The sequence below is a fragment of the Hemitrygon akajei genome, chromosome 21 (assembly GCF_048418815.1).
Source record: "Hemitrygon akajei chromosome 21, sHemAka1.3, whole genome shotgun sequence".
NCBI classification, from domain to species: domain Eukaryota; kingdom Metazoa; phylum Chordata; class Chondrichthyes; order Myliobatiformes; family Dasyatidae; genus Hemitrygon; species Hemitrygon akajei.
Window position 1 is genome coordinate 63,729,305 of NC_133144.1, and position 26,754 is coordinate 63,756,058.

The following is a 26,754-nucleotide window of genomic DNA, read 5'->3' on the forward strand; positions in this document are numbered from 1 at the left end:
CAAGAACCTATCAGCTTCCATTTTTAATATACCCAGTGACTTGACTCCACAGCCATCTGTGGAAGTGAATTCTACAGGTACACCACCCGCTGGCTAAAGAAATTTCTCTCATCACTTGATAAATGGTCTCAGCCTGTTAATTACTTTCCTTCAATGGTACCTGATCTGCTGAGTTCCTCCAGTATTTTGTGTTGTATTTGTTTGAATAATTACAAGGACCCACCAATTATCCTCTGGAGCTTGATTCTTAAATACTCACGTGTCTATTGATGGACTTGACTGATTCATATTGACCACCCATTTTTGCTATTTATTCCACTCAAGGAGAATGTATCCTTCTATCAAATTAAAAGGTCAAGTTCAACTGGTCAGTTATAGTTCATTATTTCCATCAACCTCAAGTAACTAAACCCTTCTGACAGAAGCCGTTCTGTTTATCTTTGAGACCCATCATGTTACAGTGTCCCTGTTGGAAAAAATCCCACCACTGTTCTTGTCAGAAGATCAAGGTGATTCTGATTCTTCATATCCCAATCGAAGCAGGTCACTGAATCACATTCACTTTCCGATTGCTGTGTACATTTGGCCAGAAGAAGATGGCAACAGGGAACAGGTGACATCCTCCAGACCAGTGGTTCCCAACCACTGGGCCACAAAGCATGTGCTCCCGGGCCGCGAGGAAACGATATGATTTGCCGGTATGAAGCAATATGAGTCAGCTACACTGCATACCGCCAAATCATATTGTTTCCTCGCGGCCCGGGAGCACATGCTTTGCAGCCCTGTAGTTGGGGACCACTGCTCCAAATGTTTACAAAACTACTTCCTTCTCTTCTTTTACATCTTTTTCTTTTGAATATGATTTTTCTGCTACTGGAACCTGTGATTTACATTTTGATGGAGTGCTTCCAGGTCGATTGAATGATCCGACACTTTGCTGTCTCCGAGGGAGGTTGGTGAAGTTTTGAGCGATGTGTGTGTGTTCGAGGCCAAGAAGCCCGAAGACAAGGCACGAGCCCACGATCAACTCCATTTCTCACCAATCTCACTGATTAAAGTGTAGAGGAAGATTGAACTAATCGAGGTGAGAGCAGAAGGCAAGCAGGTGTTCAATGCCGTCTACCTGCCTCTTGCTCGCTGCTGCCAGAGGAAGGTGTCCGTATTCAAATGGTCTCTTTCTCCCTCTCCCTCGATCCTGCTGGAGGATTGTGCTGGAGTACTGGGTCTTGGGCGTGGTTTAATCCAGGCAGTTTATGAATTAGACGCTGTACTGTACATTATGATATGTTTCTGTTTTCTGGTCTCTCCTTTTTATGTTGCTATTTCGGGCAATGTTGATCGGGGCGGCCTGTAGATAATGAACGACACAGCACTAGATTGAACTGAATATGACTAGACTCTTTCAATTTTGTGTTTTATATTCAGTGTTTTTCACGCTTTCTTTTCTATTTTGTTGTATGCGTGATTTGGTTTTTTTGTGCATCAGAGGGGAGTGGGTTTGATGTTTTTCTTTGAACTAGTTCTATGGTTTTCTTTGTTTCGTGGCTGTCTGTGGGAACGTGAATGTTAGGGTTGTACACTGCATGCATACTTTGATAATAAATGTACTTCGAAATTTGAATCATTTTTAGAATTCTGATGTTCCTGTGTGGATCAGCTTTTGCTGTTTCTGAAACTTTTAAATTGGCAGCTCTGACACTAGATGCAAGATGAATTTTTGATCACAGGCCCCAAACATCTGCTTCAGGAACAATTTCCTTCTGTTATGAAGAGTTTTACCACTTCCTTCTGGCATTAGGGTGGAACGAGATAAGCAGGTAAGAAAATAAGTAGAACTGGGACAAAGCCATTCATTCTCTCTGGCCTCCCCTGTTCTTCAATAAGATCATAGAATGCGCTAATGAGCTCCACAGCAGTGGTTTGCCATCACTGGGGTCTTGCACTGGCTCCACTCACCTCAGCACTGCAGTCCATGTTGCATCTGTTACTTGTTTACTTATTTTATTTGTTCTTTTTTCACAAATAGGATGTTTGTCTGTCCTCAATGTGTGGGATTTTTCACGGATTCTACTGTGTTTCTTTGTTTTGTGGTTGCCTGCAAGTGGATGAAACATACTTCGTTAGTAAATTGATTTGAACTTTAAACTCCAATGAACATTTTGTAAAAATGCTGGAAATTCTCAACAGATCAGTTAGCGTCAGTGAAGAAACAGTTAATGTTTCAGATCAGAGGTTCTTGGTCAGAAGGAGGTGAGGGTTGGGCTGGTTCCACTCGCTGTTCCGCTCTACACTGAACTAAAGATGTCCGTGGACTTCAGTTCAGAATGCTATTTGCTTGTATTTATTGTTCACATTATTTGTTTTTCTCTCTCTGCATATTGGGTGTTTCACCATCTTTTTTAATGGATTCTTTTGGATTTCTTTGTTAGGAGGCAAATTTCAAGATTGTATAATGTATACATACTTTGATAATAAATGTACTTTCAACTTTGAACTTCTGATGGAGGATTTCAGACCTTGAACCATCGGAGACCGCAGGGTGATTGGATAGAGTTGTATAAAATCATGAGGGGTGTAGACAGACAGACAGTGCTTCTTCCCAGGGTTAGGAAAGGAAGACCCAGAGGCTATAGGTTTAAATTGAGAAAGGAATGATTTAATAGTAACTTGAGAGGCAATTTTTTTTTTCCACAGAGGGTGGTCCATATATACAGTGAGCTACAAGAGGAAGTGGTTGAGGAAGCTACAATAACAACTTTTGAAAGAGTTGGTCAAGTATATGGATAGAAAGGGCTTAGCAATATGGGCCAAAAGAAAACAAATAGAACTAGCTAAAATGAGTGTGTCAAGGTTAGTGCAAAGCTTTACAGTGCACCAGCTGTAAGATTAGGCTTTGATTCCCATTGCTGCTGTAAGGATTTTGTATATTCTCCCCATGAATTCCTGGGTTTTCTCCTGCATTTCAAAGACATATCTGTACAGGTTGGGGTTAGGTTTTCAGAATTATTTGTTAGTTGTAGAATGGTAGAATGTTGTTGAAGTCACAGTGACTGGCCAGGGAATTCTGCATCTTTCTCATCAAATATACTTAGAGGTGAGATTGCTCTTTACTCTTTAGATTCTGTAATGTAACGACTAAGATAGTTGTGTTTAGTACTGGGTATGGATATGATTCAATGAGTGTCCTATATCTCGTCCAAAGTCCACTGAAGCGTTGGTGGTCTTGGGGAATTACAAGAAGCAGGTTTACAAGAAGATGAAAGGTGTAACATGAGTGTAAGGAAGAACAAGCCAGAGATTGCGTACAAAAGCAAAGACTTAGATTGCACCATAGAGGCAACATTCAAAAGGGCGAAGAATGCAGGACTGAAGGTGCTGTATTTAAATGCATGAAGTATTTGGAATAAGGTGGATGAACGTGGTGCAATTAGAGATTGGTCAGTATGATGACATGGGTATCACTGAGTCATGGCTGAAAGAAGGTCCGAGTTGGGGGCTTAATATCAAAGGATATACTTTGTATCGAAAGGATAGGCAGGGTGGTGTGGCTCTGTTGCTAAGAGATGGAATTACATTTTTAGAAGGAGGTGACATAGGGTCGGGGAATATTGAATCTTTGTGGGTGGAGATGGGAAACTGCAACGGTGAAAAAACCATAATGGGAGTCATATATAGGCCTCCAAATAGTAGCCAAGATTGCAAAGTAAGCTGGAAAGGGCATGTAATAAGGGTAATGTCACAATTGTAATGGGGGACATCAGTATGCAAGGGGTTTGGGAAAATCAGGTTGATGTTGGATCACAAGAGAGAGAGTTTGTTGAATGTCTATGAGGTGGCTTTTTAGAGCAGTTTGTGCTTGAGCCTACCCAGTGACGGGCTAGCTAAGATTGGATGATGTGTAATAACCCTGATCTTTTTAGAGAGCTTAATATAAAGGAACCCTTAGGAGGCAGTGATCTAATATGATTTAATTCATACTGCAATTTGAGATAGAGAAGCGTAAGTCACATGTATCAGATTCACAATGGAATAAAGGGAATTACAGAGGCATGAGAGAGGAGCTTGCCCAGGTGGATTGGAGGAGGATACTGGGTGAGATGACAACAGAATAGAGATGGCTGGAGTTTCCTGGAATAATTCACAAGGTGCAGGATAGATATGTCCCACAGAAGAATTTCTCAAATGGCAAGGGTAGGCAACTGTAACTGACAAGTGAAGTTAAGGACTACGTAAAAGCCAAGGAAAGGGCATAAAGGTAGCAAAAGTGAGTGGAAAGTTGGGTGATTGGGAAGCTTTTAAAATCCAACAAAAGGCAATTAATAAGCAATGAGAAGAGAAAAGATGAAATATGAGGGCAAACTAGGGCAAAGCAGGATTCTAAAAGTTTTTTTTCAGTTATATGAAGAATAAAAGGGAGGTGACAGCTGATATTGGACCACTGAAAAATAATGCTGATGAGGGAGTAGTGGGGGACAAAGAAATGGCAGATGAACTTAATGGGTACTTTGCATCAGTCTTCACTGTGGAAGACACTAGCAGTGTGCCAGAGGTCCGTGAGTGTCAGGGAACAGGAATGAATGCCATTGCTATAACAAAGGATAAATTGCAAGGCAAAATCAAAGGTCTTAAGGAGGGTATGTCTTTTGGACCAGATGGATGACATCCCAGAGTCCTGAGAGAAGATGCTGAAGAGGTAACAGATGCATTGGTCATGATACTTCAAGAATCATTTGATTCAGGCATGATTCTGGAGGACTGGAAGATTGTAAATGTTACTCGAATCTTTAAGAAGGGAGGAATGCAAAGGAAAGGAAATTATAGGTAAGTTAGCCCAACCTCACTGACTGGGAAAATGTTGAAGTCTATTATTAAGGATGAGGTTTTGAGGTGCTTGGAGACCAATGATAAAATAAGTCAAGGTCAGCTTGGTTTCTGTGAAGGGAAATCTTGCCTGACAAATCTGATAGAGTTCTTCAAGGAAGTAACAAGCAGGGTGGACAAAGGAGAGGCAGTGGATGTCATTTACCTGGATTTTCAGAAGGCATTTGATAAGGTGCCACACATGAGGCTGCTTAACAAAATAAAATCCTATGGCATTACAGGAAAGATGCTAACATGGATAGAGGAATGGCTGACAGGCAGGAGGCAGCAAATGGGAATAAAAGGGGCCTTTTCTGGTTGGCTGCCGGTGACTAGTGATGTTCCTCAGGGGTCAGTATTGAGACTGCTACTTTTCACATTGATTGTTAATGATTCGGATAATGGAATTGATGGCTTTGTGGTAAAGTTTGCAGATGATACAAAGATAGGTGGAGGGGTAGGTAGTGCTGAGGAAGCAATGCGATTGCAGCAGAACTTGGACAAATTGGAAGAATGGGCAAAGAAGTGGCAGATGGAATACAGTGTTGAGAAATGTATGACATTGCATTTTGGTAAAAGGAACAATAGTGCGGACTGTTATCTAAATGGGGAGAAGGTTCAAACATCAGAGGTACAGAGGGACTTAGGAGTCCTCATGCAAGATTCCCAGAAGGTTAATTTACAGGTTGAGTCTGTGGTAAAAAAAAAGGCAAATGCAATGTTAGCATTTATTTCAAGGTGAATAGAATATAAAAGCAGGGAGATAATGCATGGGCTTTAAAAGTCAGTAGTCAGTTCACACTTGGAGTATTGTCGACAGTTTTGGGCCCCAATGACTCAGGATGTGCTGTCATCGGTGAGAGTCTGGAGGAGGTTTATGAGAATGATTTCAAGAATGAGGAGCGTTTGGCAGCTTTGGCCCTGTACTCACTGGAATTTAGGAGAATGCAAGGGTTGGGGATGGTCTCATTGAAACCTACTGAATGTCGAAAGGACCAGATAAGGTGGATGTGTAGAGGATGTTTCCTATGGTGGACGTATCCAGTACTAGAGGGAACAGCCTCAAAATTGAGGGGTGACCCTTTAGAACAGAAATAAGGAAAAAAAAATTAGCCAGAGAGTGGTGAATCTGTGGAATGCTCTGCCACAGACAGCAGTGGAGGCCAAGTCCATGGGTATTTTTAAAGCAGAAGTTGATAGTTTCCTGATTGGTCAGAACATCAAAGGATATGGTGAGAAGACAGGTGTATGGGCTTGAGTGGGATCTGGGATCAGCAATGATGGAATGGCAGAGCAGACTCAATGGGCTGAATGGCCTAATTCTGTTCCTATGACTTATGATGTCGGAATTGAACTCTGAACTCTGATGCCTTAAGTTGTAGTAGTGTTGCGCGAACTGCTACATTGCGGACTTGCTAAAGAGACGCATAAGCAGATCTATGAATGGGCAACAGTGTTGAAATTATTTCTTTCTATTCCCTTCCTCAGTCGCAAATTCAGAACCAGAATCAGGTTTAATATCATCTGCATATGTCATGAAATTTGTTAACTTTGCAGGTGCTGTACAATGAAATACATGATAATATAGAAAAAGAAATGTGAATTATTTTAAGTATGTAAAATAGTTTGTATATATAACATAATTAAATATGTAGTGCAAAAACAGCAATTAAAAAATAGTGAGTAGTGTTCATGGGTTCAATGTCCAGGAGGTAATTGCTATTGGGTCGTTAGTTGATCACATGGATCGCTATTGAATGAACCACGTCCTTGTCAACAGATCCAGAGATGAAATTTTTCCGATCCTCCACTTTTTCCACAAATAACTCCCAATTTGCACAGAGGAGTTGTTGAAAACTGTGAGAATTTGTGTACTATTTGCCTAAATATGTTGCATTGCAATCAATCCGACAGAAGTACTTGAAGCATTTTCAGTGTGTTCCATTGCAGTTTCAATGAGCAGATATACAGAGGACCTCAAGCAATATTGATATTCTTTTCCTGTACACTGACATCTTCAATACTTATCACATATTTAACATCCACCAGCGTATCAATAATGACACTGTGTGTCAGCACCGTCAGATTATCTATCAGTACTCCCTTAACCTGCCACCTTGCCTGGTGTTATAGAAAGACACACAGAAAAAAACTCTTCTTAATTGATTTTTTAAAAATTCTTTAAACCAAAAGAAATGCAACAGAGTTTCAGATCAAAATGGATTTCAAATTTATTACACAATGGCATTCCTTCTGTTGGAAGCAATATGGATTTTCTGTCTCCCTGCAAATAGGGAGGTAGAACAGGGTGCTTTCTACAGACTAGAATATCAAGTCACGGTTTAAAATTAATAGACTGGGGAGTTGGCAAGCAAAATGTACCAAAGACAGACTGTACTGGTCAAAGAAAGAAGTGACAGCCAAATCAGATACTGTGGCACAATCCAATTGTGAGGTAGATGCAGGCTGCAATACTCTCCTCAATTATTTTCTACCAGATATTTTAAACATGTTAATAATCTCTTTAACAAATAGCTTTTAATGAGCTTAGGTCACTCTCCTCTAATGAGCAACCAATTTTAGCTTCTATATTACATCCTCAACAGCCTGCAGATGGCTAAATATTTCATTAGGAGCCAAGGCTGCAAAAAAAATGTTTAACCCTTCCCTCGCCATGGCAACATTGCACTTAGATCAACAGATTTTGGATTCGAAACTAAACAGGAAAGCAAAAGAGGAAATGCTTATTAATTCACAGCCAAAAAAAATTAGTCAGAAAGATGAATAGATTTTTTTACTTGTATGTTAGAATGGTATGTAGTAAATTTTCTTTTGTCATACTAAGATTTAAATCAAATACAAATTGTAAAAAAAATACACTTGGTGGCCATTTTATACTGGTACACGTGCTGGTTAATGCAAATAGCCAATCATGTGGCAGCAACTCAATGCATAAAAACATGCAGACATTGTCAAGAGGTTCAGTTGTTGTTCAGACCAAACATCAGAATGGGAAAGAAATGTGATCTAAGTGACTTTGATTGTGGAATGATTGTGGGTGCCAGAAGTGGGGTTTGAGTAACTGAGAAACTGCTGACCTGATGGGATTTTCACTCGCAGCAGTCTCTAGCATTTACAGAGAATGGTGAGAGAAACAAAAAACATCCAGTGAGCAGCAGTTCTGTGAGCAAAAAATGCCTTGTTAATGAGAGGGATCCAAGAGAATGGCCAGCCTAGTTCAAGCTGACAGGAAGACGACTGTAACTTAAATAACCATGCATTACAACAGTGGTGTGCAGAAGGGCATTCTTGAGCACACAAAGCATCAAACTTTGAAGTGGGTGGGTGACAGCAGCAGAAGACCACAAACGTACACTCAGTGGCCACTTTCTTAAGTACAGGAGGTGTGCAATAAAGTGGACACTGCGTGTAATTCTGTAAGGAAGAACTATACAAGAAGTACAGGTACAATCTATGGAAGGTCATTTTGGGGTTAGAGATGGAATTGGATTCAGGTCAGTATCTGCAGGCCATTACGTCCTACAAAGTGAACCTAACATAATGAGTGGCTACAATGCTTTACTTCTAGGTGAGATCAATGCCTCTTATGCATGCTTTGACAGGGAGAATACAACTACACCTGTATCCCTGCTGCATCTTGTGACCGTGTGATCCCTGTCTCAGAGGCCAACATCCAAACATCTTTCAAGAGGGTAAACCTTCACACGGCATCAGGCCCTGATGATGTATCTGGTAGGGATCTGAAAACTTGTGGCAACAAACAGGCAGGAGTGTTCAAGGACATCTTCAATCTCTCTTTGCTGCAGCCGGAGGTTCCCACCCACCTCAAAAGCGAGGGTGAGTGGCCTCAACAACTATTGCCTAGTGGCATCCACATCTACCGTGATGGAGTGCTTTGAGAAGTTGATCATGGCTAGAATCAATTCCTGCCTAAGCAAGGACCTGGACCAGCTGCAATTTTCCTACCTTCAGAGTAGGTATACAGTAGATACAATCTTGTCAGCTCTCCACTCAGGAAGCAGGAAGATTTTTCAACAGGAGTCGTTGATTTGAGTACTGTGCAGATGCAGTAGAAGCATTCCTGCGCAAGTCCGGTGAAGACTCTTTAAAACCCAGTCTCCATAAAAGAGGGGTACGATCTAGCGGAACAGTCATCATAGGAGCGGTCATTGTGGGAGTGGTCATCGTAGGAGCAGTCACCGTGGGAGTGGTCATCGTGGGAGTGGTCATCGTAGGAGCAGTCACCGTGGGAGTGGTCATCGTGGGAGTGGTCATCGTAGGAGTGGTCATTGTAGGAGCAGTCACCGTGGGAGTGGTCATTGTGGGAGTGGTCATCGTAGGAGCAGTCATTGTGGGAGTGGTCATCGTGGGAGTGGTCATCATAGGAGTGGTCATCGTGGGAGTGGTCATTGTGGGAGTGGTCATCGTGAGAGTGGTCATCATAGGAGTGGTCATCATGGGAGTGGTCATCGTAGGAGTGGTCGCCGTGGGAGTGGTCATCATAGGAGTGGTCATCGTGGGAGTGGTCACTGTAGGAGTGGTCATCATAGGAGTGGTCATCGTGGGAGCAGTCATCATAGGAATGGTCATCGTGGGAGTGGTCATCATAGGAGTGGTCATCGTGGGAGTGGTCATCATGGGAGTGGTCATCATGGGAGTGGTCATCATAAGAGTGGTCATTGTGGGAGTGGTCATCATAGGAGTGGTCATCATAGGAGTGGTCATCATGGGAGTGGTCATCGTAGGAGTGGTCATCATGGGAGTGGTCATCATGGGAGTGGTCATCGTGGGAGTGCTCATCATAGGAGTGGTCATCGTGGGAGTGGCCATCGTGGGAGTGGTCACTGTGGGAGTGGTCATCGTGGGAGTGGTCATCGTAGGAGTGGTCACCATGGGAGTGGTCATCGTAGGAGCAGTCACCGTGGGAGTGGTCATCATAGGAATGGTCATCATAGGAATGGTCATCATGGGTGTGGTCATTGTGGGAGTGGTTTGAGTCACAGCAATAAGACACAACAGGGCTTCAGTGAGAACAGGCAGAGGCAAGGTAAGTAAGTAAGTTCATTCCCTATTCCTTATTTCTTTTTTTCTGAATTAATGTGAGAGAATAGGGAGGTATGTCTACAGTGCCAGTGTTCTGTTCTGGTTGTCAGTTGTGGGATTTCCGGGACACTACCAGGCTCTCCAATGGCCACATCTGCATCAAGACGCAGATCCTTAGAGACCGCGTTAGGGAACCGGAGCTGCTGTTCGGCTTGTTAGGGAAAGTGAGGCAGTGATGGACAGCAGCTACAGGGAGGCAGGCACCCTAAGGCTACAGGAGACAGATAAGTGGGTGACTGTCAGGAGAAGGAAGGGAGAACGTCAGATCGTGGAGAGCACCCCTGTGGCTATCCCATTCAAGAATAATTACTCTATTTTAAGTACCTTTGATGGGGGGGACACAGCTGGGAGAAGCAACAATGACCGTGCATCTGGCACTGAGTCTGGCCCTGTGGCTCAGAAGCTCAGGGAACTGAAGAGGATGGCAGCACTGGCAGGGAACTCCATAGTCGGGGGATAGATGGGTGATTCTGTTGAGGCGCAAAAGAAACACAGATGGTAGTTTGCCTCTGAGGCGCCAGGGTCCGTGATGTTTCTGAATGTGTCCACAATGTCCTGAGAAGGGAGGGGACGCCAGAATATTGGTACCAACGATATAGGTAGAAAACGGAAAGTTGTCCTGAAAGCAGAATACAAGGAATTAGGAAGGAAGCAGAACCTCAAGGTTAGTAATCTCAGGATTACTATTATATAAGAAGTAAGAGGGAGGCGAGAGTTGACATTGGACCTCTGGAAAATGATGCTGGAGAGGCAGTAATAGGGGACAAAGGAAAGGCAGATGAACTTAATGGCACTTTGCATCATACTTCACTGTGAAAGACAGTAGTGTTGTGCCCTAGATCTGTGAGTGTCAGGGAGCAGGAGTGAGTGCCATTGCTAAAAAGTGCCAGGCAAACTCAAAGATCTTAAGGTAGATAAGTTACCTGTACCAGATGAATTACATCGCACAGTCCTGAGAGAGGTTGCTGAAGAAATAACAGATTCATTGACCATGATCTTCCAAGAATCATTTGATTCGGGCATGACCCTGGAGGACTGGAAGATTTCAAATGTCACTCCATTCTTTAAGAAGGGAGGATATCAAAAGAAAGAAAACTATAGGCCAGTTGGCCTAACCTCAGTGGTTGGAAAAGTGTTGGGAAAGAATATATTGCTAAGGGCGAGATTTTGGGGTACTTGGAGACTAATGACAAAATAAGTCAAGGTCAGCTTGGTTTCTGTGAAGGGAAATCTTGCCTGACAAATCTGATAGAGTTCTTCGAGGAAGTAACAAGCAGGGTGGACAAAGGAGAGGCAGTGGATGTCATTTACCTGGATTTTCAGAAGGCATTTGATAAGGTGCCACACATGAGGCTGCTTAACAAAATAAAATCCTATGGCATCACAGGAAAGATACTGGCATGGATAGAGGAATGGCTAACAGGCAGGAGGTGGTGAGTGAGAATAAAAGGGGCCCTTTTCCGGTTATCTGCCAGTGACTAGTGGTGCTCCTCAGGGGTCAGTATTAGGACCGCTACTTTTCCAGAGGAGTCCAGAGGAAGTTCAGCATTTTCTGGGAACAAAGGGGTTAACATATGAGGAGCTTTGGGTCTGTCCTCACTGCAATTTAGAAGAATGCAGGGGTGGGGGGAGATCTCATTAATACCTACTGAATGTTGAAAGGACTAGATAAGATGGATGTGGAGAGGATGTTTCCTATGGTGGGGGTATCCAGAACTAGAGGAAACAGCCTCAAAACTGAGGGACAACCATTTAAAACAGAGATAAGGAGGATTTTTTTTTGCTGGAGAGTGGTGAATCGGTGAAATGCTCTGCACAGACTGTAGTGGAGGCCAAATCCATGGGTATATTTAAGGAAGAAGTAAATAGTTTCCTGATCGGTCAAGGCATCAAAGGATACGGCAAGAAGGCAGGTGTTTGGGGTTGAGTGGGATCCGGGATCAGCCATGATGGACTGGTGGAGTAGACTTGATGGGCTGAATGGCCTAATTTTGTCCCTATGTCTTATGTTCTTATTGTCTTCTGGTGCACTTGGCCTTGGCTCACCTCGACAACAGCAATGCCTACAGCGGGCTGCTACTTATTGGCTGCAGCTTAGCGTTCAACACAATCATACCCTCAGTTCTAATCAACAAGTTCCAAAACCTGGGCCTCTATACCTCCCTCTGCAACTGAATCCTGAACTTCCTCAATGGAAGACCACAGTCTGTGGGGATCAGAAATAACATCTTCTCCTCACTGACAATCATCAATGGCACATCTCAAGGATAGGTGCTTAGCCCACTGCTCTACTCTCTCTACACCCACAATGGTGTGGCTAGGCCCAGCTCAATCACCATTTATGAATTTGCCAATGATGCAACTACCGTTGGCAGAATTTCAGATGGTGACAAAGAGGCGTACAAGAGTGAGATAGATCAACTGATTCAGTGGTGTAGCAGCAACAACCTTGCATTCAGCATCAGTTAGACTCAGGAATTAAATGTAGACTTCAGGAAGGGGAAGTTGAGGGAATACACACCAGTCATCATCGATGGATCAGAAGTGGAAATGGTGAGCATTTTCAAGTTTCTGGGTGGCAACATCTCGGAGTATCTATCCTGGGCCCAACATATCGATGCAATTACATAGAATACACAGCGAAGTTTGAGATTTGGTATGTCACCAAAGACACACAGACATTCTGTGGACAGCATTCTAACTGGTTGCATCACCATCTGATCTGGAAGGGCAAATGCACAGGATTGTAAAAAGCTTCAGAAAGTTGTAAACTCAGCCAGCTCCATGATAGGCATTAGCCTCCCCAATACCGAAGATTTTTTCAAAGTGCAATGCCTCAACAAGGTAGTATCCATCATTAAGGACCAAGAGATGCCTTCTTCTCATTGCTACCATCAAGGTGGAGGTACAGGAGTCTGAAGACACACATTCAGCTTTTCAGGAACAACTGCTTCCCCTCCACCATCAGATTTCTGAATAGATACTGAACCCATGAACAATTCCTCAGAAGTTTTTTCTCTCTCTTTTTGAACTACTTATTTAATTTTAAATTTTATATGCACGTACTTATTGTAATTTATAGTTTTTATTATTATGTATTGCATTGTACTGCTGCAACAAAACAACAAATTTCGTGACATATGCCAGTGATACTAAACCTGATTCTGATAATAAATCTAATTCTGACTTAATTACTTTCCACATTAATACTACAATGATTTAAATACTGCTGCTTGTTGGTTTATTTTTCTGAAATTCTTCAAACACAACCAGCCTTAAATCAGAACTTCAATCTGTCAGCATCATCTTTGCAGAGTAAAAACAAAACATTGTTAAATGTCTTTAGATCTGATCTGATTGCATTTTGTTTCACCTGTTATAATCAGGTAAGTCCTTTGCAAACATTGTTCTGTTTTTGTACAGTGACAAAATACTCTTATTTCATCACTGCTAATTAATGTAAGAGTATTAACCTTAAAGCTGTTTATTGAAAGCCTATTAAAGATCATCTCAGATGTGCAGAATCAGTTTAACTGTCAGCAATGGCCCCTCCAGACTAAAGGTTCAATGCAAGCCAGCATTTGTTAGATGAAATGTCAGGTTGGTTGATAGAAGATTCACTTCCATACTCCTCTCAGATGCCTCTTTCCTGGGGTAAAACAATTCATATGCTCAAAATGTCCATTTATATATTGTAGCACTATGGGTTCACACCTCACTCCAGAGAATGGGCTCTAGGCATAGGAAGGAGCACTAAGGGAGCCGTGTTCTCTATGATGCTCTTGTTAGGGTGATATATTAAACCAAGACCTATTCCACTGTGTCAGGCACACATAATAATTCCCACCACCTCATTTAAAAAAAACCATTGGGATGGGTCTTTGTGGTATTAAAAGTTATAAGCACAACTCTCTGATAAAATTCAGATTGATATATTTATCACATGTATATCGAGTCATACAGTGAAATATCATCAATGTCATTACATGCTATGTTACATGATGTGGGCAATCATGGCCCATCGAAGACTATAGTTGTTCTTGACAAATTCTTCTACAGAAGTAGTTTTCCATTGCTTTCTTCTGGTCAGTGTCTTTACAAGACAGATGACCCCAGCCATTATCAATACTCTTCAGAGACTGTCTGCCTGGCACCAGTGGTTGCATAACCAGAACTTGTGATATGCACCAGCTGCTCATATGACCATCCACCACCTGCTCCCATGGCTTCATGTGACCCTGATCAGGGGAGTAACTAGGTGCCAAACCTTGCCCAAGGGTGACCTGCAGGCTAGGGGAGGGAAGGAGCACCTTACACCTCCTTTGGTAGAGATGTATCTCCACCCTCTGCAACTAACAGTGAAAATTGCCATTTGCAATAACAACCAACACAACGTGCTGGGGTCAGTCCACAGGTGTCACCACATATTCTGGTGCCAACATAGCAAATGCACAATGGTCAGTGGAACAACACAAGCAGCAGCAAGAACAAGAACAGCAAAATAAATCCCTTTCCTCCCTCCCACAGACAGTCCTCTAACCCCAGGACCAGCCAGGAGAAGTCATCATCTAAAACATTAATCCTGTTTATCTTAATGGATATCCTTCAAGTCAAGCTAGTGATACAAATCCATTACACCAATGGTAACCCCCACCTTGTCAATTGGCATTGAGTCCAATGGACTGAGAAGAGTTTAGATTTGATCTTCAGTCTCTACGGCATTCAGTTTTCTCAATTAAACTATCACAATGATCCCTTAACTAGCTTCTCATGAAGATGGTCACCAATACCACAAAATTAATATAATTGATTGAATACCAATTATCCTCGCTATGATGGGTTGGACTTCGGAAGGGCAGAGCAAAGTGTGCCAGATTTTTGCGGCTCTGGCGACATGCTATTTCTAGGGCGGTGCCCCTGACTGAGAACACAGAACATTGGGAGCGGTGGGTTAGCTGCCGTGGGCTGTGTGTATAGAGACTTTCTGGAGCCGACCCTCTGGGCACGGAGCTCGGTAAAAGCAACACAACAGACTTTTAACACCATAAATCACTGAGTTGTTTGTTATGTCTCCCCTCTTGCTGTGAATCGGGCTCACCTCTTTTTCCCTTGTTAGGGAAAGAGAGAGCCTGTGGTATGTCGCATTACCGGGTGATCGAGTAGTCTTTGGGGTACTGCAAGCCTGTGTCTTTATTGATGCTTTGCTGCACACTTGAGTGCTCGGTGGGGGCACCGAAGCTTTTTTTTTGCTGGGGGGGTGCATTGCCTTGCTGATGCTTGTGCGTAGGAGGGGGAGCTGGGGGTTCTTTGGGGTTCCAACGTTTAACTCTGTCTTGCTCACTACTCCCAAAGGAAGATCCTGCCTTTGCAAGGTCTCTCTCTCCATCGATGCTGATGGAGGATGGTGCCAGAGGAAGGTTTCATTGATGCGGTTTGTGGATTGGTCTCTGCAGCTCACACTATGATGTGTTTCTGGCTTCTGGTCACCCCATTTCTTGGTGCTATTTATGGATGATTTTCAATTAGGGCAGATTATAGATAATGAACACTGAGCTGAACTGAATATGCCTGAACTATTTAGATTTTGTGTTTTATATTCTACGATTTTCTCTCTTTTTTTGTTGCCATTGGAGTGATGTGTTTTGCTGCAAGTGGGGGATGTTTGATGGTTTTCTTTGAACAGGTTTCATGGTGTTTCTTTGTTTCGTGGCTGTCTGTGGGAAGACAAATCTTTTTTCTCCAGTCCTGCCAAAGGGTTTTGGCCTGAAACGTTGACTGTACTTTTTTCCATAGATGCTGCCTGGCCTGCTGAGTTCCTCCAGCATATTGTGTGTGTTGCTCAGATTTCCAGCATCTGCAGGTTTTCTCTTGTTTGTGAGAAAGGAGTTAATGAGGCAAACAGAATTCTGATCTTCATCAATAGAGAAAAAGATTCAAGATTCACGATTCAAAAACTTTATTGTCATTCTAACCGTACATCAGCTCTGCAGGGCAGAATGAGACAGCGTTTCCCAGGAGCAGTGCAATCATAGCATAACAAATGCAACACTAAATAATAAACATAACAATAAATAGTAAAACACAACAGCCACATGTCAGTTAAAATCAAGTTATAAGTGTCCAGTGCAAGTTAAAAGTGTCCAAAGCAGAGTCAGGTAGAGCAGCTATTTAGCAGTCTGACTGCCTGTGGGAGGAAGCTGTTTAGTAGCCTTGTGGTTTTAGTTTTGATGCTCCTGTAACATTTACCTAATGGCAGAAGAACAAACAGTTCATGGAGAGGGTGTGAGGGGTCTTTAATGATGTACCATGTCTTCTGGAGGCATTGACTCTGAAAGAGGTCTTGGACAGAAGGTAGCGAGACCCCAATAACCTTCTCTGCTCCCCTAACCACCCTCTGCAAGGCTTTTTTGTCAGCAGCACTGCAGTTGGAGTACCAGGTTGATGCAAAAGTTCAGCACACTCTCAACCACTCCTCTGTAGAATGTAGTTAAGATGTTAGTGGGGAGTGATGCTTGTTCAAGCTTCCTCAGAAAGTGCAATCTCTGCTGGGCTCGTTTCACAATCCCAGTGGTGTTTCTGGACCAGGTGAGATTGTCCGAGATCTGCACCCCAAGGAACTTGATGTTTTCCACTCTCTCCACTGTGGAGCCGCTGATGCTGAGGGGTGTGTGCTCAGGCTGAGACCGTCTGAAATCGACAATCATCTCCTTGGTTTTGGTGACATTAAGCATCAAGTTGTTGTCACTGCACCAGCTCTCTAGGTGTTTGACCTTCTCCCTGTACATTGTTCCATCATTTTTGCTGATGAGCCCCACCACTGTGGTATCATCAGCAAATTTAATGATCAGGCTCTCCTTGAATCTGGCTGCACAGTCATTTGTTAGCAGTGTAAACAGCAATGGGCTGAGCACACAGCCTTGTGGGGATCCAGTGCTCAGTGTGATGGAGTCAGAGATGTTCCTGCCAACACGGACTGACTGTGGTCTCTCTGTCAAGAAATCCAGAATCCAGCGACACATGGCAGTGTTAAGGCCAAGGAGCGACAGTTTCTCCACTAGTCTCTGCAGGATGATGGTACTGAACGCTGAACTGAAATCAATGTACAGGAAGGTACAAAAGGTACAAAAGCAGAGAAGTTATGATGAATGCTTATGTTGTGTACTTAATATTTCTGTAATATTTGAGTAATCTTGTATATATCTTGAATGATTAAGCATTCTTGTTCATTTAAATAATTCATTACCAGAAAAAGGATCTCGTGCTTTCCCGGTGCATATGATAAACTAACTCTTTCGGGCTTCCAGCCAGGTACAAGTATCGATTATAACCAACGTTTTGATGACAAACTCTGTCATCTTCTTCAGGGATGATGCCTGGGCCTGCCTTCATCCCCAAAGATGGCAGAGTTTGTCATCAAAACCTCAGTTAAAATCAATACCTGTAACTGGTTGGAAACTGGAGAAGAGTTAATTCATTGCAGATTATATGTAAAAATCCTCCAAAAGGTCCACAAACTTGTCATAGGGTTTGGAGGCTTGCTTACATCAATGTCTTGGAGAACTATGTCGGTTGGAGTCAGGGCTTAATGCTTTGTCTCTTGGTAGGGTCACCCATGCCAATCAGGTCAAACCATAGAGGCCAGACCAAGAGTAATGCACCGGACCTCCGGGTTCAGAGTTCAGCTGAGGGCTAACAACCCCAACTGGTCAAAAAAACAATTACTACGGAAACAGCAATGAAGAATCCTTCTACACTGTCAGAGATGGAGGACCTTCATTGCTGCCCTAAACGCCAGTGGCATAACGGGCAACAAGTAAATAAATATATGTAAAAATACATGAATTGCATACACGCTCACCTTGCTTAAAGTAAACTCAAAGTTTATCTCACATTTTGGACTCCCATGTCTTCCTCTAAATTAGTTTAATGTTTTGAAGTTGCAAAACATAATGATTCATAAAACATGAGTCTGACCTCAAATGGAGTATTGCTGTCAGTTCTGATTCCTACCGTGGAGATGCTTAAGTGACTCCAGATAAGAGTTGTAGGAATATACAAATTTCTTAATGCTGAAGCAGGGCTGGCATTATTGAGGTGGGGAATTGATGCACCATCAATAACTCTCGGAGACGTGAGGCGAGATAGGCTTTTATTAGCTGGAAGAGAGCAGTCAGCAGCAAGAGACCATCACACAACATCTCGAAGACTGAGGGAGGAGCAGTGCCTCCAATCGCCTTTATGCAGGGGTCTGTGGGAGGAGCCACAGGAGCAGTCAGCTGGGGGGGGTGGTTCTGTGGTGAACTACATATACCTGTCTGGACACGCCCCCCCCCCCCCCCGCTGACTGCTCCTGTGGCTCCTCCCACTGACCGTGGCTCCTCCCACGGACCCCGGTATAAAGGCGATTGGAGACACTGCCCCGGCCTCAGTCTCCAGGATGCAGTGTGGTGGTCAATTGCTGCTTGTTCTTTCTTCCAGTCAATAAAAGCCTATATCTCGCCTCACGTCTCAGAGAGTTATTGATGGTGCATCAAGTTCACCACAGGAATGGGTTGAGAGGGCAAAGACATTCCAAAGACGTACAGGTTAGTAGGTTAATTGTTCTGTGATTAGGCAAGGGTTAAAATAGATGGATTGCTGAGCAGAGTGGCTTGTTGGGTTGGAGGGGCCTGTTTCATGCTGTATCTTTAAGTTAAAATATGATGGAATTATACATTTCATGTGAAAATCTTAAGGTTCCTTAAAGGTGTCATAGTCGGGGTTGGTGGTGGGAATAAGCTCCCACTACCTATTAATTACTCCTAATGGCGTGCATCTCAAAAAGCCTCTGATAACCAGCTCCAGCTCCTGGCCGTCACATGTGGTTTAGTTCCTAAGCCCAGCAGAAACATTTCTATTGCCAGGAGAACAGGCAAAGGCAGGTTACTGGCATCTTAAAAGGCAGTCACTTCAGGCAGATGGGGCTCATCAGTTTCAGTTGGCAGGTCAGCTAAGAGAAGGAAAACTCTGATCTCAAACCTCTGCTGCCTTACCCACTCATGGAGAAGGCTTTGGGAGTAAACCCTGAGGGAAGAATCTCCAGCTAGAGTCCCTATGGCAGTCTTATGTGGAGTTCGACACTGACTAGAAACTCTTGTGATGTTCTAGATGCCAAAATGTATCAGTCTTGACCATTCCTTTGGATTCATCAGTTGCATGGAAAAGGAGAGCCTGCTGCATGGGCAACAATTTGCTCTTCATTTCATACTTCGTTGGCTTGTGTACCTAGACAGCTGGGTTGCCTGGATTGGGGGCATGCCTTATGAAGACAGGTTGAGTGAACTTGGCCTTTTCTCCTTGGAATGACGGAGGGTGAGAGGTATATAAGGTGATGAGAGGCATTGTTCATGTGGACAGTCAGAGCTTTTCTCCAGGGCTGAAATGGCTGCCACAGGAGGGCACAGGTTTAAGCTGCTTCGGAGTAGGTACAAAGGAGATGTCAGGGGTAAGTTTTTTACGCACAGAGTGGTGAGTGCATGGAATGGGCTGCCTGTAACAGTGGTGGAGGGTCTTTTAAGAGACTCCTGGATAGGTACATGCAGCTTAGAAAAATAGAGGGCTATGGGTAACCCTAGTAACTTCTAAGGTAGGGACATGTTCAGCACAACTTTGTGGGCTGAAGGGCCTGTATTGTGCTGTAGGTTTTCTATGTTTCTACATGGTTGCTCTCAAGCAAACAAAGGGCCTCAAATGTGAAAATCACATTGTTTTAACTAGGGTCCTTCATAACGTTGGTGCTTTGCTGAGGTGTCCAGAACCAGGGGAAGTCACCGTCTCAAACTAACGCATCCACCATTCAGGAATGAGATGAAAAGGAATTTCTTCAACCAGAAGTGATGGAGAGCAGGTAAAATAGGGTGAAGATTGGTGCTAATGAGGTATGTTTTTGGAAGGTAGTGTGAGTAAGTTACAGATCATAAAAGTATAAGAACAACAAGATATTGAAGCAATAATAGAATATTCAACCTCATGTGCTTCACCATTCAACATGATCATTAACGTAAAAATACTGCAGATGCTGCAGATCTGAAACAAAATCAGCAAGTGCTGTGAACAGGTCAGGTAGACACGAGACTGCAGATGTTGCAGATCTGAAGCAACACATTGTCTGCTGGAGGAACTCAGCAGGTTGAGTAGCTGCGGGGTAAAGGTCATACCCCTGCATCAGGACTGAGACTGAAAAAGAAAGATACCTGATATAAAGAATCCTTCTTTTCAATGTGTTCTGTTACTCCATCTTTTGCTATGAATTCCGGCAATCTCGCTTAACTCTGACATCAAGCTAATAGATTGGCCATTCTCTGTTTGCTTGGAAACCTTTGGTCATATTTGTAAGCATACAGTCAACAAGAATAATTCAAAATCTTTCAAGCCAGAGTACCTGGTATCTTTAAAGCTAGTTCTTACAAAATTCTCAGACTCTACAACTCATGATCTCAATATTATTTACTTATTTATTTGTTTGTTTGTTGATTCTTTGTACTTGCATTGTTTGTCTTTTTCATATTAGTTGTTTGTCAGTTTTTGTGTGCAGTTTTTCATTGATTCTATTGTATTTTTTTTGTATTACTGTGAATATTTGCTTACTTACTGCCCATTACACACTGGTGTTTAAGGGTTCTCCATCTTTGCTGGTGTCCAGGGCTTCCTTCATTATGCCAGTAACTTCCTCTCGGTTTTCACAACTGTCAGTCATGCAAGTCTCGGTGGAGACGCAGGAATACCATCGCTATCAGATGTAGAAGAATTCTACGTTGCTGCTTCCATAACAATTTTGTTTTACCAGTCAGGGTTGTTAGCTCTGCACTGAACCCCAAACCAGGAGAACTAGTAAACCACTCTTAGTCTGGCCTGTTTGGCATGAGTGACCCTACCAAGAGCCAAAGCATAAAGTCCTGACTGCAGCAACATCGTTCTCTGGGTCATTGAGGCACATAAGCCTCCAAACCACGACAAGGTTGTTGTCCTCTTGGAGGTCTACTGTGAATGCTGACAAGAAAATGAATTTCAAGGTAGTATATATGTACTTTGATAATAAATTTACTTTGACCTTTGGATTTTGCATGTAAACTGTTGGATCCATTCTTGAGTACTACTTTTTTCTGTTAACATTTCTTTCAGCTCCTTGTCCTCACAAGCCCCTTTGTTTTCTAAAACATATGGCAAGGTTTTGTGTGTCTTCTTCCATGAAGAAAGGTGTAAAGTAATTGTTTAATTCCTCTGACACATCTTTCCATACCATAAATTCTCCCATCTCTTTCTGTACCTGGGCCCTGCTCGTCTTTTTCTATTTGCATACATAGAAAACATCTTAGACACTTTATGATTGTTTCTTGTACTCTGTCCTGCCTTTCTTTACCGATTTCTTGCTCGTCCTTTGATATCTAAAATGCTTCCAGTCTTTAGGCAAAATGCTATTTGTGCCAATGTTATAGGCTTCTTCCATGGATTTAACACTAACTTTAAATTTCCTTGTCAGCGACAGATGAGTCACTTCATTCTGTTGGGTTTTTATGCCTAAAAGGAATGTATTTTCTTTATGACATACATCATTTATTTAAGTGCCAACCATTGTCTGTCCATTGTAATCCCTTTCAATGTGTTCTTCCAATCATCTACATCCACCTTTGCTCTTGTTCTTGCATGGTTTCCTTTGTTTAGACTTAGTCCCAAGTGTGAACTACATGATTTTCACAAGCAATGCATAATTCTATCATATTATGGTCACTCATGCACATAGAACCCTTGACAACAACATGATCTTCCTGCCTATTTTATTTCCAATAGTGGGGAAGTCTAGGGCCAGAGGGCACAGCCTCAGAATAGAAGGATGTCCCTTTAGAACAGAGATGAGAAGGAATTTCTTTAGGCAGATGGTGGTGAATCCGTGGAATTCATTGCCACAGACAGCTGTAGAGGCCAAGTCATTGGGTATATTTAAAGTGGAGGTTGATAAGTTCTTGAATAGTCAGGGCGTCAAAGGTTATAGTGAAAAGGCAGAGGAATGGGGTTCAGAGGGATAATAAATCAGCCATGATGGAATCGTGGAGAAGACTTGATGGGCTGAATGGCCCAATTATGCCCCTCTATCTTATGGTCTTAACTCAAAGGTGTGATCATTGAATTCTTCAGGTTCAGGTAAACTGCTCCCCCTGTCACTTTCTTTCTCCACCTGATCTACCGAGTTCTTTCTACACACACCCCAACCCCTATGATATTGTTTCTTCTCCCTCGCTTTGGTGCTTCCACCAATCATCTCCATCCTCTGTCACTACTTCCACTCTCCCTTCATCCATCTTTCTTTCACCATCCTCATCTGGAATGGCTTAATGCCTGCCAGCTCTTGATATCCTTCACTTCACCCTTTAAAACCACCTATTTCCCCTTTATCTTTCTGTCCAGATAAGGAGTGTTCACCCAAAATGTCAATTGTCCATCTCCCTCCACATCACTGCCCGACCCGCTGAGCTCCCCCAGCATTTTGTGTGTGTTTACCAGGAAGCTGCTGGATTAGAAGGCATGTGCAATGGATGAACTTGAAAAGAGAGACCGATGAAAGAAGTATAAAGTTATGAGAGACATAGTCAGGGTGGAGAGTCAGTGTCTTCAACTCCAGGACAAAATGTCCAATGGTAGAGGGCTGCATTGATGATGAACAGGGGAAGCTGAAAGCAAGTGTATGGGGCAATGCTTTTTTGCACAGAGTGCTGAGTGCCTGAAATAAACTATCATTGGAGGTGGTGGAGGCAAACATGCTAGAGGGTTTTAGACCATAAGACCAAAAGATATAGGAGCAGAATTAGGCCATTTGATCCATCGAGTCTGCTCCATCACTTCATCATAGCAGATCAATGTTTCCCCTCAGCCCCAATCTCCTGCTTCCGTTCTGTATCCCTTCATGCCCTGACCAGTTAAAAATCTATCAACCTCTGCCTTAAATACATCCAATGACTTGGCCTTCACAGCCACCGGTGGCAATGAATTCCACAGCTTCACCACTCTCTGCTTAAAGAAATTCCTCCTCATCTCCATTCAAAAAGGACACCCCTCTATTCTGAGACTGTGACCCCGGGTCTTAGACGCTCCCACCTTAGGAAACATCTTCACCACATTCACTCAGTCGAGGCCTTTCAACATTCAATTGGTTTCAGTGAGGTCCCCCCTCATTCTTGTGAAGCCCAGAGACATCAAACACTCAAATGTTTCAAAAGGCTCTAAGGTAGGTACGCAAATTTGTAGAGAATGGAGGGGTATAGACATTGTGCAGGCAGAAAGGACAAGTTATGTATTTAATTACCAGTTTAATTAGTTCTGCACAGCATCATGGGCCAAAACAACTGTTCTTGTGCTATACTGTACTGTTTCATGAAAGGCAGTGTTCATAAGTACAAGTTGCTAATGTTAACTAACTGGAAACATTTCACTCAGAAGAACAAATCAATAACAGATAGAACACATTTCAGTCCATGTTATTGAGGTGGAAACCAGCGCAAACTAAATCACAATGTACGGACTTGTGTTTTTTATGGATTTATCTGCAGTAAAAGTTTTAGAAGCCGACTGAGCAGAAAAATACTGTTCAATAAAAAATCTGCACAAGTGCAATAAGATAGAAAATTGCTCATGCTAAAAATATTACATGTCAGATAAAAGTACATCTGACACACTGGACTATCAGGCTGCGATAGCAGAAGCAGTCTGGACTGTCATAGTCATAGAGACGTACAGTCTCTAAGCAGGCCCTTCGGCCCAACTGGTCCATGCTGACCACATCCTCCTCTTGCTGGATCCAGTTCCTGTGTTCACCTCATAACCCTCCAAGTCCTTCCCCTCCATGTTCCTATCCAATTGCCTGTTAAACATCACAGATGTACCCACCTCAAATATTTAATCTGATGGCTCATTCCATAAGACTATAAGACATAGGAGCAAAATTACTCCATTTGGCCTATTGAGTCTGCTCTGCCATTTCATCATGGCTGATCAATTTTTTTCCTCTCTGCCCTGTCTTCTCTCCATTTCCCTTCGTACCCCGACCAATCAAGAATCTATCAAGTTCTGCCTTAAATATACATACAGACTTGGCCTCCACAGATGCCTGTGGTAATGAATTCCACAGATTCACCATGCTTTGGCTAAAGAAATTACTTCTCTTCTCCCTCTATTCTGAGGCTGTGTCTTAGCCTCTCCCACCATAGGAAACATCCTCTCCACATCCACTCTATCAAGGCCTTTCACCGTTTGATAGGTTTCAATGAGGTTTCTCCTCATTCTTCTGAATTCCAGTGAATACAGGCCCAAAGCCATCAAACGCTCTTCATATAACAAGCCATTCAATCCTGGAATCATTTGCGTGAAACTCATTTGAATAACCTCCAGTTTAGCACATCCTTTCTTAGATAAGGGACCCAAAACTACTCACAATACTCTAAGTGAGGCCTCATCAGAACTTTATATAATCTCAACATTACATCCTTGCTTTTCTATTCTAGTCCTCTTGAAATAAATGCTAACATTGCATTTGCCTTCCTCACCACAGACTCAACCTGCAAATTAACCTTTAGGGAATCCTGCACAATGACTCCCAAGTCCCTTAGCACCTCAGTTTTTGTATTTTCTCTCCATTTAGAAAATAGTCAACCTTTTCATTTCTTCTACCGATGTGCATGACTCACTGTGTTCCATCTGCCTTTTATTTGCCCATTCTCCTAATCTGTCTAAGCCTTTCTGCATCCTCCCTACTTCCTCAAAACTACCTGCCCCTCCACCGATCTTCATATCGTCTGCAAACTTTAAAACAAAGCCATCAATTCCATCATCCAAATCATTAACATATAACTTAACAAGAATCGGTCCCAACACAGACCCCTGTGGAACACCACCTCACCGGCATGCAACCTGAAAAGGCTCCCTTTATTCCCACTCTTTGCCCCCTGTCAACCAACCACCGCTTTATCCATGCTAGAATCTTTCCTGTAATACCATGGGCTTGTAGCTTGTTAAGCAGCCTCATCAACCAATTCTCCTTTGTCTATCCTGCTTGTTACTTCTTCAAAGAATTCCAATAGATTTGTCAGGCTAGAATTTCTCTTGAGGAAACCATGTTGACTAAGTCCTATTTTATTACGTGCCTCCAAGTACTTCGAAACCACATCCTTAAGAATCAACTCCAACATTTTCCCAACCACTGAGGTCCAATTAACTGGCCTATAATTTCCTTTCTTCTGCCTCTCTCCCTTCTTGAAGTGCGGAGTGACATTTGCACTTTTCCAATTTTCCAGAACCAATACAGAACCTAGGGATTCTTGAAAGATCATTACTAATACCTCCACAATCTCTTCAACCAACTCTTTCAGAACACTGGCGTGTACACCAACTGGTCCTGGTGACATGTCTACCTTCAGACCTTTCAGTTTCCCAAGAACCTTCTCACTATTTATGGTAACTTCACACACTTCATGACCCCTGACACCTGGAACTTCCACCATACTGCTAGTGTCTTCCACATGGAAGAATGGTGGAAAATACTTATTCAGTCTGTCCGCTATTTTGTTGTCCACGTTACTAACTCTCCAGCATAGTTTTCCAGCGGTCCCGTATCCACTCTCAACTCTCTTTTACACTTGATGTATCTGAAGAAACTTTTGGTACCCTCTTTAATATTACTGGCTAGCTTACTTTCGTATTCCTTCTTTACCCTCCTAATGATTTTTTGTTGGATTCTGTTGGTATTTCAAAGCTCCCCAATCCTCTAACTTCCCAATAATTTTTGGTCTATTCTATGCCCTCTCTCTGGCTTTTATGTTGGCTTTGACTTCTCTTGTTAGCTACAGTTATGTCAACAAGGCTCACTTCCCTCTGTGTAAAGAAGTCACCTCTCATGTCTGTTTTAAATCTCTCCTTTTTGTATCTGTGTCCTGAGATTCTTCCCTACAGAGCTTTTGCAGTGGCTACACCAAGGTTCAGTGCGTCCCTCTGCATGTACTCCTGCAGCCAGAAAGATTCAAGATCGGTAGCGTAGTGGTTAGAACATTACAGCACCAGTAACCCATGTTCCATACCTGCTGCTGTCTGTAAAGAGTTTGTATGTTCTCCCCATGAATGTGTGTGTTTTCTCTGGGTGCTCTAACGTCCTCCCACAGTCCAAAGACATACTGGTTGGTACGTTAATCAGTCATTGTAAATTGTCCTTGATTAGGTTAGGATTAAATCAGGGTTTGCGGGGCGGCGCAACTCGAAGGGCCAGGAGGGCCAATTCTGCACTGTATCTCCGTAAAAAAATAAAGATTCAGATTTATTTATCACGTGTACATTAAAAAAGTCAGTGAAATGCATCCTTTGGTTAGCAACCAACACACCCAAGGTGTGCTGCAGGCAACCCACAAGTGTCACCACACATTCCAACCCCAAGATAGCATGCCCACAATGCCTGGCACACCAACACAGAACACAACTACCATCAAAACAACAACAGCAAAAAAAACCTTGTTCTTCCCTCCCGTCCATGCACATACACAGCCCTCTAACACAGCACTGGCCAACCTGGGCCTCCAGCCTGCAGCTGAATCGGGCTGGGGCCGGCAAACATTGGGCTTCAACGTCCCCAGCAAACTCGCAGACTCGGGGCTCCAGACAGTGGGCCTCGACTTCCAGACTTCCAGTTCAATCCTGGATCTAACCTGCAGGTCAGCAGTATTCCCTTGCAGACATCTCACTGTGGTGGAAGACCGA

General features: G+C 43.0%; 1 long non-coding RNA gene across 1 annotated transcript in view; it reads right to left on the reverse strand.

Annotated features, from left to right (window-relative positions):
- LOC140714381 (uncharacterized) overlaps positions 1-26,754 on the reverse strand; it is a 125,157-nt gene that overhangs the window by 87,737 nt on the left and 10,666 nt on the right. The window contains exon 3 of the long non-coding RNA XR_012095867.1: positions 1,957-2,095. This is a non-coding gene — a long non-coding RNA (uncharacterized lncRNA). The remainder of the gene's footprint in view (positions 1-1,956; positions 2,096-26,754) is intronic.